Below are 17,759 nucleotides of genomic sequence, written 5' to 3' on the forward strand. Positions count from 1 at the left end.
TTAGTGTCATTAGTAGCAAACGTCAGTTGGGCCGCCCAACGTGTGACGTCATCACGCTCTGTCGAATTCGCGCCAAAAATTATGAGCGTTTCAACCGCTCAAAAATTTTCAACATTTTAATTTTTTTTTAATAAAATAATGTTTTAATAAAAAAGTATTTTTATCATTTCCGGTGTTCCAACGATATAAATTATGAATCCAAAAATAAAAATAAATTAATGCATGGAGCTAATTGTTGCAAAAAGTGGTGACTCTATACGTGCAGATTTTGAGCATTCTGTCTGTATAGAAGCTTCTGTTGCGGAGTGTGAGGGATACTTTACTTTGCGCTATAGCACTTGCTGATGCAGAGGCTGACTTGTCATTTTCATCCAGTTCTTGACCAGTTCTGGCTGAGTTCGAACCTGAAGCTGTAAACAATAGCTAATGTTTAAAAGATAAATTTTCACTTCTCATGCTCATAAAGTTCGACTTTAAGTCGTGCGTAACCGACATAAAGTTGCTTATTATGTTCTAGAGTATAAAGTAAAATCATCTAGTGTATAACTTAGGCTTAAATGTCCATTTTTATCCTCGACTATGTTGGTCCTCGCTGCGCTCGAACCAATAAATTGCCTCGGATAAAAATGGATCGCTTTATGCCCTCGTTGTACAATCTACTATTTCGCAACAAGCGTATAATATCGTCTTTTTAAACTTTTTTTTTTAATTTTAATCTGTTTATTTCTAAAATGAATGTAAGAGGTACAGTCAACTCGGTTACAATCTCTATATTTGGAGATTAACTTAACTAAAGATAAAGATAAAAAAAAGATAAAAAATGACTTTATTGCACAGAACGAATACAATTGTAGTACATAGTAAGTACATATCACAAGTTACAGAAAATAGTTGGTGCATAACTGAACTGACATTCGGAGGTTCCAGGAGTCCCCGCACTAGGCTAGGCCTGTATCGCGGGAGACCAGATGTACATTTTTATGACATGCGAGTTAACTAGAATAATACTTTTACAATTGAGGACAAAAATGAGATTCAGGTTTATATACCTGGATTAAGATAAATACAATTTCTGTCATTAACTCCTCTGTGTGTGTGTGTGTGTTCTGTGTAAGATTACATGTTAATTTTAGTATTAGTTGTAACATTGTTTACATGTTTTTTGTTGTAAATATAGCTAAAATTATTATAGTGCTGAGAAAGAAAGAAAGAGAGTTTGAAAGAAAGAAAGAAAGAAAATAACTTTATTTTGAAAGGTAGCTAATGATATCAGTTTTAAATCGATTACTAGTAGGTAAATTGTTCGATACACTTGAATGCATTTCCGATAGAAAATGGTAACCAACACAATATGTAATTTCACACATTTGTCGTATTTATTATATCAAATTGGCCACGCTTGGCCCTCGCGACCTTATCGAGATCACCATAAGTAAATACATACATACTTTGATAATTTCATGTGTAAACGTTTTTCAATCTTTATCATTAGGTACAGCCGAAGGCAAAAATATCGATCCAGAAAAATGGCCCAAAAATATATGAACACGACTTTATATTGTCTGAGATGTAAGAGCGTACAGATATTTTTGAAACTTTCGGAATGTATATATATTTATGCCATTGACTGTACATATTGAGCAAGTACCCGCGATGAATAATAAAACTAGGCTTTTATGTTTAAGAAAAAAGTAATTAATTCGAATTTCTTGTGGTAACAACTATATAAATAATATAGTTTCATAATTTAATTTTCATAAATGAAACTCAATTAAGTTCAATGTATACAATCGTCTTCCGGACTCAATAGTAGATGCTAAAAGCGTAGCAATATTTAAAAACAAGTTAAAGAAATGGTTAATCGAGCAAGCGTTCTACGACCATAAAGAGTTCTTTAAATTAGGAACTTAGGTAGATGTATGGATGGTATAGAAAGGATGCCAATCTCTTATGGCAGAATTGTTGCAAAAGTGACCGCTTTTAGCTTTAAATAATAGTTCCTAATCTCTCCGGTGGCGCTAGTTAGGCTCTGGGACATGAGTATAACCAAAGATAGATATAACTCCGTAATAGATGTTTACAGTCTAAGGAAAAAACGTGCCTCGAAAATTAAGAAAATTTGATTCTCGTTCAGAGGGCGCCACTAGTTTTGGCCCACTGTCGTATAGATGGCGTTGACTGTTTCGTTTGTTATTTAACAATTTTAACGCATATCAGTGAAAGAACATGGGTCAAAATCATAAAAATAATTAATGCATTTAAAAAAAAATCATTTATCTATATTTAAATACATTTTATCGTATTTTTATAAATCTTAATTTTTAGTTTTAAAGTGTGTCGACAGATGGCAGTGAATTTACTGGGGTTACAAAATGTACTATGACAGTACCGCTCTAGTATAAGTTACTCTATGGTATAACATAAACCATATAAGGCAACAAATAACCCGACCAAATTACGTAGGTTGTTTTTGGTAGTATTTCGGTGTATGGTGGCGCCGCCTAATTACAGTACTGTTTTTTGATGGACACTTTTCATACATAGAGATTTGGCTCCTTTATATAGTCTCCATGGGTAGATGTAAGATATTAAATACAACCTACATTATGTAGCGAAAATTCATACTTAAATATAATCTTTATACACTGTATAAAATGTGACATGTAATTTATATTATTAATAAATATTATGAATATGATTATGATTATGATTATGATTTGTACAGGCGCCATCAGATATATCGGAGCGGCAGAGATGCTCAAAAATATCTGAACACGCACTCTAAAGCGTTGACAATAGAAACGTGTGCAGATACTTGTTACACCGATATATTTTGATGGCGACTTTACAATTAGGAAATTTACGAGACTCTAACACTAATCAAAATTACGTTAGTATTCGTAGCACTATTTATGGATAAACTGAAATAGAAAATATAAAAGAATTGTACTGGATATTGCACGGTATGTTAATTAGCTACTAATGAGCTTTGATTAATCGGAAACATTGCGATAACAAAGCATTAAAGAAGTAGGTTTTTATTAATTTGATTGCTATAAACTTCCTCAACACTGAGAAAGTTTTAACTGCCTGTTTTTTTTTCTTATTGAAATAGAGAATTAAAGAGAGAGAGATGGAAAAATTAGTAATAATGGTTCCGATTGTCATCCTTCGGGTACAGCACCCGGAGATAAACATAAAGAGATAAAGATAAAGAGATAAAGATAAAGATAAAGAAATAAAGATAAAGAGATAAAGATAAAGAGATAAAGATAAAGATATAAAGATAAAGAGATAAAGATAAAGAGATAAAGATATAAAGATAAAGAGATAAAGATAAAGAGATAAAGATAAAGATAGTTCAAGTAAGCATATTACAATGCGCTAAATAAAATTAATAGGCGCGGAATAAAATTAAGACTACTAATTTAATTATTCCAGCCTCGTTTGCTGAAAAAGTAAATACCTATGCTGGAATCCGGTAGGGGTTGCTGGAGAGAGGCAACATCAACCTACAGCAACCTTCCTTTATGAGTCTAACTAAGAAACCGCAAAAAATCTGATGTTCTATAGAAAACATTGACACATGATTATCGACGAAATGTATGAGACGATTTTTTTTCGCGGTTTCGGAGTTGGCCCCAAAGTAAAAGTTCTTCAGTATGACCTTTTTATTAACCCCTCAGCGTATGATCAAATATAATGGTAATAAAAACTCCTTGTATCCAGTATAATTGAAGGCAAGTAACATTCAAGTATTAAAGTAAAAACACCGGACAAGAGTTGGACTCGCCCACCGAGGATTCCGTACTTTTTAGTATTTGTTGTTATAGCGGCAACATAAATACATCATCTGTGAAAATTGCAACGGTCTAGCTATCACGGATCATGAGATACAGCCTGGTGACAGGCAGACGGACAGACCCCTAAAAAAGGGGTTTGGGCTAAACTCCAAGACCAATTTAGTTGCTCGTAATTTTGCTGGGCACTTTCCGCAAATCACCATTGTGCATTTTTTGCGTGATAAAGGGCTAATTAATACTCCTCCTTCAAGACCAATACGAAAATCACAAACTAACCTGATTTGTCTAGTGACTGCTGGGTGGTCCGACTCACACATAGGAGGACCAAGAGTCCAAGACTCCAGAGGACTCCTCGTCCCATCTTTACTTTAGCTCACTACGAACTCAATGCTCAACATTACCACCTACGAGTATTTAAAGGCCACAGTACCGTAGAAATCGATTTGGCCGTGTCATGTTTGGTTAATACAATCACTGGCATATAATTTGATTCGACATAGGATGCTGATTTGCTATAAATGTCGATTATTTGATTGATTAAGTAGGGTAGCGCACGTTTTTGTGAACGCTGATGCCGTGGAATGTACTCTTTGATTTACATATTAAATCTCATTTACAATCGGGTCTATCGCGAATGCATTACCTTTATTAACCGACGTTTCAACACAATAAACGAACGTTTAATATGTGTTCAAAACGCGAAAGTTTTAAATGTTATACTCCTTGATTTGTTCCCTAGTTGGATAGATGGCAGCACCATCTCTCGCTATACCGTAATTTAGTAATGGATTCGTATAGGAGCAAGCATACACTGCTCGCCCTTAAAGTTGGTCAAAGGCGCCTAGCCTTTCAAAGATATGCTATCTTTATCCCAAATCCTTTGGAACTGGTACCGTCGTGGCCTGAAGACGCGGGTTCGATTCCCGTACTTTTTCTTTAGTGTATATTATCAGTTTATAATGGACTCCTCCTTGTTAAGTTTCTTCAAATACGTGTGCTTACGGGTTTCTACGAGGTCATCAACAAATTATATGAGAATGTGTTAAATCACGACTTTGCTTGAGACTTTCTCTGCCACAGATATCCAGTCTCCCTTCAACATCTGCTTAGAACTTACTTTGAACTCTAATTTCATCCCCTTACAGTAAATTCAGGGATTTAAAGGGGTCGCACATTATCGTTTCAGATTTTAATCTACCTGAGTGCTAAATTTCGTATCCTATCTTCAAAGATCTATTGAGTGTAAGATAAATAAAGTGAGAAGAAATCGGGCCTCGAAAAATCAAGAAAGAATGCTCGAATAGATGACGATATAACTTTGGCCTGTACTCGAGTAGCTGGCGACACTGTTTGATATCTAACACATATCAGTGAAATAACATGGGTCAAATATTCATATGTCATTCAAAGAGTTTTAGTCCTGTGTCTTCTCTTCTTCTTCGTCGTTCCCTCATGACTGAGGGTCGTGACCAAGAACTATATCCCTCCATTTAACGCGATCAAGGGCTATGTGGGCATTGCATGGAACCACATGCTTGTCTAATGGAATCCGACCATCTTGCCGGGGCTCTTCCTCTAGCGCGCTTGCCTTCAACTTCACTTTTAGTCCTGTGTAGATGACAGTAAATTTAGTTCACTGCAAAATTTACTTTGATAATACGCTTCTATACTCAATTATTTTTGCTATCTTTTGGCGTGTGTGCGTGCGTGTCCAACTTACAAATGTTCACATTTATAATATTAATAAAATTTTCGTAATACCCGAAGCCCGTAGCCCGTAGTGAAGCCGTATCACTTGTACTATCGAGTTATACTAAATCAAATAAATCAAACAGATATTGTATCCCACTAGATTTTATTAAAAAGAGGTGTGCTTAGTCTATTTTTACAATGCTTAAGTTAACTACTTTGCTGGTTGTCGGTGTGTTGATAGGTTGATCCTTAGTTATCATTTACTGAGTTTTATCTTAGTTTCCGTCTCTGTTACTGCCTGAAAAAATATAAAATAAAAAGTTTAGTAAAAGGTTAAACTATCTCCATACTGCCGTATCATGATAAAGATTGGCTTGTTACTTGAAAAAAAAAACAGTGATTCGCTCAAACTGCTATCCTAATCTAATTTCTGATGAAGGAAGGAATGGAAGAAATATTAATATTATGTAACTTAACCTACGGTTTATAAATGATCATTGGGCATTTTAATGCATACTGATATGGGGTTCTTTACACCCCGTGTAGTTTTATGTTCATCGTCTATAAACGCAGGCCCTAAAGTTTGATTCAGAGCCATTGCCTTGATAATCAACATGACATACACTTGGCGCAACAAGAATTCTGTGGACACAATCATAAATTATGCTCCCCGAACGGATTTATCACACATAAACAGAACCAGAACTGAGAATCCCCGGTTCTCATCAATTCAAATCAACGGGGGAATTCTATACACGAAAAAAAAATTGTACCTTGGGCCTGGGCTTGGGCTTGAGCTAAAGCTTGTGCGAGCGCTGCCGTTTGAGCCTGGGCCTGAGCTTGGCTCTGAGCTTGCGACGCGCCACCTCCCCAACCTCCTAATAAGCTTTGAGTTTGAGCTTGAGCTTGAGCTTGGGCTTGAGCGTCAGCTCCACCCCATCCGCCTAGTAGTCCAGCTGCTTGAGCTTGAGCTTGAGCTTGGGCTTGAGCGTCAGCTCCACCCCATCCGCCTACTAGTCCAGCTGCTTGAGCTTGAGCCTGAGCCTGAAATTCAAAATTCAATAAATATTCTGCAATATGGCCGTAAGGTTTTTTGGCCTTTCACTAGTCAAAACAATATTCACAGTGACATCATGTAGTGCCATGAAAAATATATGTATTATATATATCACATACATACATACATATATACATACATATAATCACGCCTAATTCCCGGAGGGGTAGGCAGAGATCACGGATTTCCACTTGCTACGATCCTGATTCTATGGATCTTGATTATATATATCATATCATTTTAACTTCTACTTTCACGTCTGACTGTCACATTCCTGACAAAATGTACGGCCTTTAATGGTTCACAGGTTATAGAAAACGCCTATAAATATAACAGCCAATACCTGGGTAAACATTAGATCATAATTTAAGTAAATAATTACTACGAGTACATATTATAACACAGATGTTCAGTCTGTATATATGGTTAATAATAGGTACATTAAATTTGAATAAATATACCTGAGCTTGAGCGTCACCGCCTCCAAGTCCGTTAGCTAGAGCTTGAGCCTGAGCTTGAGCCTGAGCCTGAGCTTGAGCGTCAGCTGCACCACCAGCACCACCTAAACCTAGGGCTTGAGCTAGTGCTTGAGCTTGGGCTTGAGCTGAACCTCCAGCACCTCCGAGACCTGTAAATTATGAAATCCTTACTCATATTATAAATGCAAAAGTAACCTTATCTTCTGTCTGTCTGTTACCTCTTCACGCTTAAGCCGCTGAACCAATTTGTTTGAAATTTGATACGGAGATAGCTTAAGACCCGGGGAAGGACATAGGATACTTTTATCAATCATTATTATTAATCATTATTATTATTATTATCGTTTCACGCAGAAAAAGTCGCGGGCGGAAGCAAATCCTTTATAAACTGAATATGTACGTTTTCTTCTTGAAAAAAGGTCTGGGCTCAAATTGTCAAGGTCCATACATACTCGAAGAACAACTATGTAGGTAATACATTCGTACAGGTAAGAAATATGATTTAATTGAATATATCCACTGTAAGTAGTCCATCTTAAAATTTATGTGACTAAGGTCCGAGTTACAGCGGCTTCCGACGTAATGACGTACCAAAACGGGCAAACTTTTTTTTTATATTGGGGACCCTTTTTTACTCCTGAGTGGAAATATTAATATACAAAAATTCCAAAATCTGAAATGGAAGTTAGGGGGTGCAACTTTAAATAAAAAATCCTATTTTCAAATACCAAATGTGAGAATTCTTAACGGCCTAATACTGGTACTACCTTGAGCAAGGGCTTGTGCCTGAGCTTGAGCGTCAGCTGCACCACCAGCACCACCTAAGCCTAGAGCTTGAGCGAGTGCTTGAGCTTGGGCTTGAGCTGAACCTCCGGCACCTCCAAGACCTGGAAATTATGAAATCATTTATGAACTGAGTATGTAAATTTATCTAGCGGTTTCATCTAGTCTAGTCCTTTGGGAAAATTTTATTTAATTTCATATTAACTTCAGCCATTTTTAAATAACAAAGGGGGATTCTAAACGGCCCGATACTGGTACTACCTTGAGCAAGGGCTTGTGCCTGAGCTTGAGCGTTAGCTGCACCACCAGCACCACCTAAACCTAGGGCTTGGGCGAGTGCTTGAGCTTGAGCTGAACCTCCGGCACCTCCGAGACCTGGAAATTATGAAATCCTTTATAAACTGAATGTTATGTCTACTAATCCTTTATGGACTCAAATTTATCTGGCGACTCCTCTTGGGCAAAAGCCTAACCTCAAGGTGATGTCTATGTATTCAGATTTTCAGATGGTAATTTCTTGTTATCAATTTGTAATGGATCCATCAGCTATCAAAAGCGATATTTTTCTACCAGAAATCCATGTCAAAGTTAATACGACTTACTCGAATAACAACTGGTTGTATCTTATTATGTATTTAGGTAATTCATTCATACTCGTACCAAACAGGATTTATGTAAATGTTTAATCTTAAAATTCACATACAAATGAATCATCATTCCCAACCTCTCTAACCTCCTAATTCTCCTCCTCCAATTAATATCAATTAGGGATCAACATTTTGTGTGAATTTTAAACGGCCTAATACTACGGTACCTTGAGCGAGAGCCTGAGCCTGTGCCTGAGCTTCAGCGGAACTGCCTCCGAGCCCAGCAGTTAGAGCTTGAGCTTGGGCTTGGGCTTGAGCGTCAGCCGAACCTCCGTAGCCGTTAGCTAGAGCTTGGGCCTGAGCCTGAGCTTCAGCTGAGCTGCCTCCCCATCCGCCACCTGAAAATGTATGGAAAAATTAGTTATCGTTTGTCAGGATTATTGCAAAAGTGTAAAGTCCAAGAATGGCTGATTCAAATTTCATGTGTGGTGGTCAAAAATCGTGGGTTTAAAGCTCGGTTGTTATCATACACAGACAGAGGTTAAGCGTGTTGCTATTAGTTGCTTGTCTATAATCCATACTGTTAACTAACAATTCGCAATACAATTTGATAAGATTGCTTTTACACGTTTTGTTATTTTACCAGCTTTTCAAAAAGATGGATAAAATCATCAGAGGCTTTCGTTAATTAATATAAATCAAGCGTTAATATAAATTAAAATACATTTAAAACGGAACAGCAAAAAACTCAATTTTGAATAATGGTGTGACAAATTTCGTAGAAAGAATCCTTGATAAGCGGTATGAAGTGTGATGTAAGAAAAAAGGTACCTTGAGCCTGAGCTTGGGCTTGGGCTTGAGCTTGAGCTTGAGCCTCAGTGGGGATCCATACTGGAGTTGGTGGCGATGGTGGAACTGAAACATATATTTTTGAACAATAATGCTATCATCTAAGGACCACAATAAATTCAATGAATCGGCTACATACTCGTATATAGCATATCTAATAAAAAATATCATACATTTTCTATCATTAAAAAGTCAACTGTCACTAAAAGCTCAGAAATTTACATTTTATTATTATGACGATTCTGATATTTTTGAGCAATTTAGCGTTCAATATCTTATACCTTTAAAAGAGCAATTTTTGTATATATCTATCTATATATATTTATATATTTCGGGGATCTCGGAAACGGCTCTAACGATTTCGATGAAATTTGATATATGGGGGTTTTCAGCGAACGAAAACGCGCAATTTTGAGGTATATGTTTTCCGAGCAAAGCTCGGTCTCCCAGATATTTAGGTTATTAACCACTGTAAAGTAAATCTTAACAAGAATTTGGGGCATTTTCTATGAAAAGGGACCTTATTGTCGATGGCGCTTACGCCGCACAGCGTCGCGCGGCATTGTATTTATATCGGAGCATCGTTAATAATGGCGTAAGCGCCATCGACAATAAGGTCCCTTTTCATAGAAAATACCACATTTAAAGTTCTGTATAGTTTGATAGACTTACTTCCACAGCCAGGGATTCTGTAGCTCTCGATGTAGATGTAATTGTATTTGACGCGGCAAGTGAGGATGACGCAAGAGTCGCCTGGTTTCGGGAATGGTACGTTCGGTTCGTGGGACCTGCATTCGGGGGCTGTAAAAAAAATCGGTGATTGTACCTTCTCTAAGTTATTATAAAAAAATACTTCTAGCCATCCAGGTGCCTAATAAAAGACCTACCGTTCCTATATATTTTGAATCTTTGACAAATCAAAATTGCATTTTTCTTGGAAATTTTTCTTCATCTGTGGGCGGCTAGAAGGTATAAATATTATGGATCAATCTTACACAAGTCCAGTTAGTCTCACGGTATGATCATCATCATCATTAACTTAAGAGTTATTCTCTTGTCGGTGGAGTATCTTCCAGCTTTCCCTATCCCGCGCCAGCTCTTTGACTTTTTGATACGACACGACCCCTACTTTTTCTTTCACTTGATCTAAAAAGCTGCGTCTGGGTTTTCCTCTACCCCGCTTCCTTCCTATCCGCCCCTCCAGGATAGTTTTAAAGAAGTAGTCGTGTCGTATTAAGTGTCCAATCATTTCCCCGCGTCTATTTGCAATAGTGTTCAGAAAAGCTCTTCTTTCACTCACTCTTCTTAGCACCTCCTCATTCGTTATCCTGTCTCTCCAACTAATGAGGTTTGTATTATGGGTACTAGCGGACGATAAATGAAAGATACTTAACTAATACATAAGTGAATACTTAAATAGGTACTTAGAAAACATTCACAACTCAGGAACAAATATTCGTGATAAAATACAAACAAATGCCTATAGGTACTCGTACCGGGTTTTGAATCCAGGAACTCCAGCTTCGTACACAGTCCGTAAGAGATATAATACTTTTAGAATTTACGTATGTATTTGCCACATTTTCAATATTTTTTAAGTTTCAAAATATTCGAAAAAATCTCGCGAAATAAGTGCTATTCGAATGCAGACAAAACGAAAACCAAGTGAATAATATCTGTTTTATGCTTTAGATACTAAAGAATACTTAGTTTGGTTGGCCAATCCCCTACCCAATTTGTGGTTAATCCAAGTGTCATTTTAGTACAATTAAATACTAGACAGATTGTGTTTGGGTTATATTCAGTTTCATTTTATTTAATCCGTGACTAAAATCGTGATCGATACCTATATTTATTATCAAAGATACGAGTATCACGAATTTATCTTTTTGCCCTTACGATTACGTAATATTACGTATATAATGATATAAATGTTCCATACCTACGTATATGACAACTGGTACCGGGAAGACTTTGTTTCCTGAAAATAAGATTAATTAAAAATGGGCATTTCAAACTGTATCTACTCATAATCAACAATTTCGGGATACTTACTGATCACAGGAACGGGTACAGGAACAAGTACTTTCGGGCCAGGAACAGTGATATATCTGTTAACCGGGTACGGAACGCGGACGGGGGGTGACGGTACCGGTACAGGTACCGCAATATCCCTCTCCGGACCAGGAACGAGGACAGGTATTCTGATGGGCGGGGATGGTACCGGTACTTTCACGTATATCTTTTCAACTGGGCCTGGTACCGGGTACGGGACTCTGATGATTTTAGGCGGGGATGGTACTGGGTAGGGCTGCGGTACTGGCACGGGTACTCTCACTTGTACCGGGACTCTCACTACTGGGCCGGGGACGTAGATCTTCTGCGGCGGAGATGGGACCGGGACTGGTACCGGGATCACGATGGGTTTGCTCGGGACTGGGACCGGTACTGGGTATGGTCGTGGTGGGCCGGGGATCACGGTTGGTGGTGGGCCTGAAAAATATGAATAATCATGTTTATCATTTAGACACATATGTTTACTATTTGTAGTACCATACAAATATTTTGAATCTAGTTGGTAATCAAGAAATAAAAGCATTTTTATCATTGCAATATCCGTTTTGATGAGTAAATGTTAAACGCACAATGTATGACATGACACAAAAGTTTTGGATATGTCACACTTTTGTGATTAACTTTCTGTTATCAGAGTATAAATTATCATATACGGATATAGCACATTTTTGAAAATTAAGTATTTTCAAAAACCGATTAGTCATTTATAGTATATTTTTTGATATAATTTTAGGAATCATTAAAAAAGGATTTTGCTAAAAAATGGATCTCTATGACTTGAAAACCATACAGCATTTGGCAATAAGGTCGTTTTTTTTTTCATTTCATTTCATTTCATTTATTTAGCATATATAAGCATTACAGTGTTATACCAAAGCGCTTACATACTAGTCAAATTATAATCACACAAAATTAATTTAATAGCAATTCCATAATAAATTCAATAATAAATACAAATAAAAAAATCTAGCAAGAATTAACATAATTAGCCTTAACATTTTGGCTAGTTTTGAAGAAGGTACTTACACCACGGTAAGGGGTTCGGTCTTGGTATCGGTACAGGAATCGGTGTGGGCCCTGGAATCGGTCTCGGGATCGGTATTACATCCGGAATCGGAATGGGAGCTGAGAAAAAAAATGATTTTATTATTAACTCTGCCTCACGACTCAACTGAAACAAATTGAAATTGAAACCCCCTGATAAATGAATAAATTAAAGAATAATTTTATAATCACATGCTGTTATTAAATAAATTTATAAAGTTTTTTGTATCCGTTCATTTTTTAATCATACCTGGTATTGGACGAGGTGCTGTGAACAATATAAGCGTTATATTTTACATATTAACTAAGTAATGTTTTTTTTTTTTGTTATTTTTGTCAAAAAATATCAATTTTATCGATTGGAAATTTATTTAAACATACATCTAATGCTCAAGTTTCTGACAGACCCTAACATCACGAGGTTAGATTTTATTATCACTTAGTTCCTATTTACACTTCCAATCTTCATCATCAGATCAGCTGGCTTATATAATCAGAATCAGAATCAGAATCAGAATATTTTTATTTGTGAAAACATAGGTACAATAAAATTGTGGTGTTAAATTATGTACAGTACAGGTTTCTCTATGTTTTACCCACGGGTGCAGGTATACAAATTTTTGATCGCATGCAGCATGCATCTTAACTGTAGGGTAGCAATTTATGTACAACATAAATTACACCAAGTCATGATAGGACAGGAGTCACGAACATTATTAAATTTTTGAAATTATTATTATAAAAATGTCAATATCAATTTATGAATAAAATTAGATATCATAGTGATGTCAACTGTGAAAACACTCTTACTATTAAGTCATCAATAAATAAAATAAAATAAAATTAAACTATAGCATTTGATCGTTTAGGTAATCTGGCAGGTATAGCTGGCTCAATCGGATACCAACAGTCAAAAGTGTCAAATACCTTCCCTCTTTCATATATTTTTTTAATTTTGTGAAGCTGATGATCCTGGGTTCGAATTCCGGTAAGCCATTTATTTGTGTGGAAAGCACAAAAATGTCGTTCCTGAGTCATGGGTGTTTTCTATGTAATTATGTTTTCATACATTTTGTATTTATCGTTGTCTACCCACAACACAAGCCATATTGAGCTTACTGTGGGGCTAAGTCAATTTGTGTAAGAATATCCTTTAATATGTATTTATTATGGCAAATACTTTTTAAAGTTCGTTCGAACTAATTATAAGTGGACAGATTTGTCACATACCTGGGCGAGGTGGTACTGAAAAAAAAAGAACGTATGTAGGTTACATAAAAATATACATCTTTCACAAATTAATTACAATAAGTTATGACCTAATTTTGTACATATGTATTGTACAGTTAAGGTGACAATTTAACGTTGTCTGATAGATTAAAGTACGCCATGACGTCGCTGACAATACAGTAAATTTTTATATATATTTAACTTTATTGCAAACACTGTTCAAAAATTGTTAGGTAAAAGTGTTACTGGTAGTATTTTGGGTTTGTATGTCGAATGTGTACTTAATTAGAAAATATTCTTTATCGTGCACCATAGTGTAAGAATTGGAAGAAGAAGACGAAGAAGATATTCTTTTACAGTATTTTGAGAATTCTGAACTTGATATTAACCCACCTGGTAAAAATGGACTTATGCGCAAAATTGTAGGTAGTGAAGCGTGTCTCGGATCACGAGGAACTGAAATAATTCACGATATCCACTAAGACCACCTGAGGGGATCATCCAGTTATATTGGACAAATAATTGATCTAATTGTACGCTATATCTACCACAATCCCCTGGTGATTTTAGTGGACCAATATATCTATTATTATCACCGTATATTCAAGAAATTTATTCTAGGGTGTCCTACTGGACATCTGTCCACTTAAATCACCCAGGGAATTTTGATCTAAACAAGGATCGCCTGGGGGATCAAAGATGTATTCGTCCAAAGTTTCACCTGTGTTCACTTAGGTGATTTTAGCGAATATCATGAAAACTGATCTCTAGTTTGGACAAAATCACTAATACACATTTACTATTTCACTCATCAAAGTGAAGGCTACAAGGACACAAAAATTACGCGTTGTTTTCGATGCTTCAATTGGCAACGGAGCTATACATTTTTCGCTGATGTTTTGGTATGTGCACAAATGACCAGAATATTACAAATTTGTGTGTGTAGGTATGGTATAGTAAAAGCTTCAACTTATTTAATTTTATGAACATCTGTAATACCATGGTTAGCAACACATAAATTATTTTTAATCATATTTACCACAGCCGGGGCATCGTCGGCAGCTGAGGTAGAGACTACCTATTGGGGTCTGGAAGCATCCACAGACCTCGACAGCGGGGCAAGGAATGTATTTTTCGGTACCAGGGACTACTCTTACTATCATCTGGCCGTTGTATGAGCATTGAGCTGGAACATACATGAATAAATCAAGCGTTAGGAGTAAAGTAAAGTTAGAATTCTTTGTAAACGAAATAGCTTTTTTTTGGAAAATGCCGATGACAGCGTTGAATGGAAAATATGATGGGAGGCCTTTGCCCAGCAGTGGGACACCAAAATAGGCTATTAAAAAAAAACACATTTCGAAAAAAAACGTACTTCTGCAATTTTTGTAAGATTAAATTAAACCAAGGCTAGCGGACAGACAACCGTTTATAGAAAATGCCAAAGTTCCAATCGAAGCTCGATTATCTGTTTGCATGTAATCCAGATACCTATCCTTTCGATTGGCGTTTGTCGAGAAAATAACGTCGTCTTTTTTCTAAAAAAATACTAATAAATAATTAAAAATATTTATAAAATATTTACCGGGTGGAGGAGGAGGTATGAATCCGGTTGATTCCGCGTTTGCGTTTGCAATTGCGGTAGCATCGGCGCTGCCTCCAATAGCGAGGGCATTAGCGATAGCTTGGGCGCTAGCACTGGCGCCTCCGGCGTTTGCGAGGGCTGAGGCGAGAGCTTGAGCCGTGGCACTGCCGCCTGCAGCGCTAGCTAAGGCTTGGGCAAGAGCTTGGGCGCTTGCACTGCCAGGGGCAGCGCTTGCAGTTGCTTGAGCAAGGGCTTGCGCTTGTGCGCTGCCTCCTGCGGCACTTGCGAGGGCCTGTGCGACCGCTTGGGCGCTTGCGCTGCCACCTACGGCGCTCGCTAACGCTTCAGCTAGAGCTGAAGCGCTACCGCCACCACCTCGTGTGTTTGCAAGAGCTTGGGCAATAGCTTGTGCTTGAGCACTACCGCCTGCAGCGTTTACGAGAGCTTGGGCCAGAGCTTGAGCACTTGCAGTACCTGCGTCAGCATCAGCTAAAGCTTGGGCTAAAGCTTGAGCTGTAGCACTGCCGCCTGCAGCGTTAGCGAGGGCTTGGGCGAGAGCGCTAGCGCTAGCACCACCACCTGATCTAGTGTTCGCAAGAGCGTTCGCAAGAGCTTGAGCTTCAGCAGTTCCACCTGCAGCATTAGCGAGAGCTTGAGCTAGAGCTGAAGCTTGAGCACTACCGGGTTCAGCGTTTGCGAGGGCTTGTGCCATGGCTTGGGCACTCGAAGTCCCTCCAGCGGCGTTAACGAGAGCTTGAGCAAGCGCTTGAGCGCTGGCGCTAGCGCCACTGCCTCTAGTGTTAGCGAGAGCTTGAGCAAGAGCTTGAGCTTGGGCACTGCCTCCTGCGGCGCTTGCGAGAGCTTGGGCTAGGGCTGAGGCACTAGCACTGCCAGGTTCAGCGTCGGCGAGAGCTTGTGCCATGGCTTGAGCGCTAGCACTGCCGCCGGCGGCGTTGGCGAGAGCTTGGGCCAGGGCTTGGGCTTGTGAGCTGCCGCCGGCTCCTCCATTAGCGAGGGCCTTAGCATAAGCATCGGCACTGGCGCTGCCTCCAGCTGCGTTAGCAAGTGCTTGGGCGATGGCATCCGCGCTGGCTCCTCCGGCACCTCCGTTGGCAAGAGCGTTGGCAATAGCGTCGGCGCTAGCACTGCCTCCTGCGGCGTTAGCAAGGGCCTGAGCAATGGCTTGGGCATTAGCACCACCTGCTCCACCGTTGGCTAAAGCATTGGCAATGGCATCAGCACTGGCGCTACCGCCTGCACCGTTGGCAAGAGCTTGGGCGAGGGCTTGAGCGCTAGCGCTACCAGCTCCTCCGTTGGCTAAAGCGTTGGCAATGGCATCAGCACTGGCGCTACCAGCACCTCCGTTGGCGATAGCGTTAGCAAGAGCGTCAGCACTTGCGCTTCCACCAGAACCGTTAGCAAGAGCTTGGGCAAGAGCTTGAGCCTGAGCACTACCGCCAGCACCACCAGCGAGAGCGTTCGCAATGGCATCAGCGCTAGCGCTGCCACCACCACCTGCGGCGTTTGTAAGAGCTTGGGCAAATGCGTCCGCACTTGCACCACCAGCACCACCATTAGCGAAGGCATTAGCAATAGCATCGGCACTAGCACTGCCTCCAGCTCCGGCGTTAGCAAGGGCTTGGGCCATGGCATCAGCGCTGGCTCCTCCAGCACCTCCGTTGGCTAAAGCGTTGGCATAAGCGTCGGCACTGGCGCTGCCACCACCTCCGTTAGCCATAGCATCGGCAATAGCTTGAGCATTAGCGCTGCCAGCACCACCATTAGCGAGGGCATTAGCAATAGCTTCGGCACTAGCACTGCCTCCAGCTCCGGCGTTGGCAAGGGCTTGGGCGATCGCATCCGCGCTCGCTCTGCCTGCACCTCCATTAGCTAATGCGTTAGCAAGAGCGTTAGCGCTAGCGCCTCCAGCGCCGCCATTGGCTAATGCGTTGGCGATGGCCTCCGCACTCGCTCCTCCAGCTCCTCCATTGGCTAACGCGTTTGCGACAGCATCGGCGCTCGCACCGCTTCCCCATCCGTTACCCATCGCGTTTGCGAGAGCATTGGCATTGGCGTTAGCTCCTCCGAATCCTCCGTTAGCTAGGGCGTTGGCAACAGCGTTGGCGCTGGCACTGCTTCCTCCTAGTCCGTTAGCTAGAGCGTTGGCAAGAGCGTTGGCATTGGCACTGCCTCCTCCGAGTCCGTTGGCTAGAGCGTTTGCTTCTGCTTCGGCGCTTGCACTGTCGCCTCCGTAACCGTTGGCGAGTGCTTCGGCGTTCGCAATGGCGCTGGCCAGGCCTGAAACAAATGAAAAAAAAAAAATGAAAAAAATGAAAAATATATTTATTTTGCACACAAAAATGGGAATTTGCAGATTGAGTATACATGAGGTCCAGGTTGCGCGCATACAGCGGTACATTTAAAACAGTATGAACAGGGGTCCCCAAACTAGGCATAGCCTGTATCTTGGGCGACCAGTTAGTGAATTAAAAACTAGATTGAAAAAAAAAAAGAAAGTATGTCTAAAGATGAAGATAGGTGCTAGTGCTTATAACCTTAGCTACTAGGGATTTA

General features: G+C 39.5%; 1 protein-coding gene and 3 long non-coding RNA genes across 5 annotated transcripts in view; 2 read left to right on the top strand and 2 right to left on the bottom strand.

The window, feature by feature from the left end:
- Window positions 1–17,759, top strand: part of LOC134747452 (dystrophin) — a 628,976-nt gene that overhangs the window by 207,437 nt on the left and 403,780 nt on the right. The window lies entirely within an intron of this gene.
- Window positions 6,268–9,314, bottom strand: LOC134754534 (uncharacterized). Its single transcript, XR_010128936.1, has 2 exons — window positions 9,233–9,314; window positions 6,268–6,394 (listed from the first exon to the last, which is right to left on the bottom strand). It is a non-coding gene; the product is annotated as an uncharacterized LOC134754534 (long non-coding RNA).
- LOC134755002 (uncharacterized) lies at window positions 6,315–7,174 on the top strand. The gene is made up of 2 exons (XR_010129004.1): window positions 6,315–6,445; window positions 7,055–7,174. It is a non-coding gene; the product is annotated as an uncharacterized LOC134755002 (long non-coding RNA).
- Window positions 6,395–8,731, bottom strand: LOC134754595 (uncharacterized). Its single transcript, XR_010128949.1, has 3 exons — window positions 8,629–8,731; window positions 8,172–8,189; window positions 6,395–6,478 (listed from the first exon to the last, which is right to left on the bottom strand). It is a non-coding gene; the product is annotated as an uncharacterized LOC134754595 (long non-coding RNA).

Source organism: Cydia strobilella, chromosome 1 (assembly GCF_947568885.1).
Source record: "Cydia strobilella chromosome 1, ilCydStro3.1, whole genome shotgun sequence".
Lineage (NCBI taxonomy): Eukaryota > Metazoa > Arthropoda > Insecta > Lepidoptera > Tortricidae > Cydia > Cydia strobilella.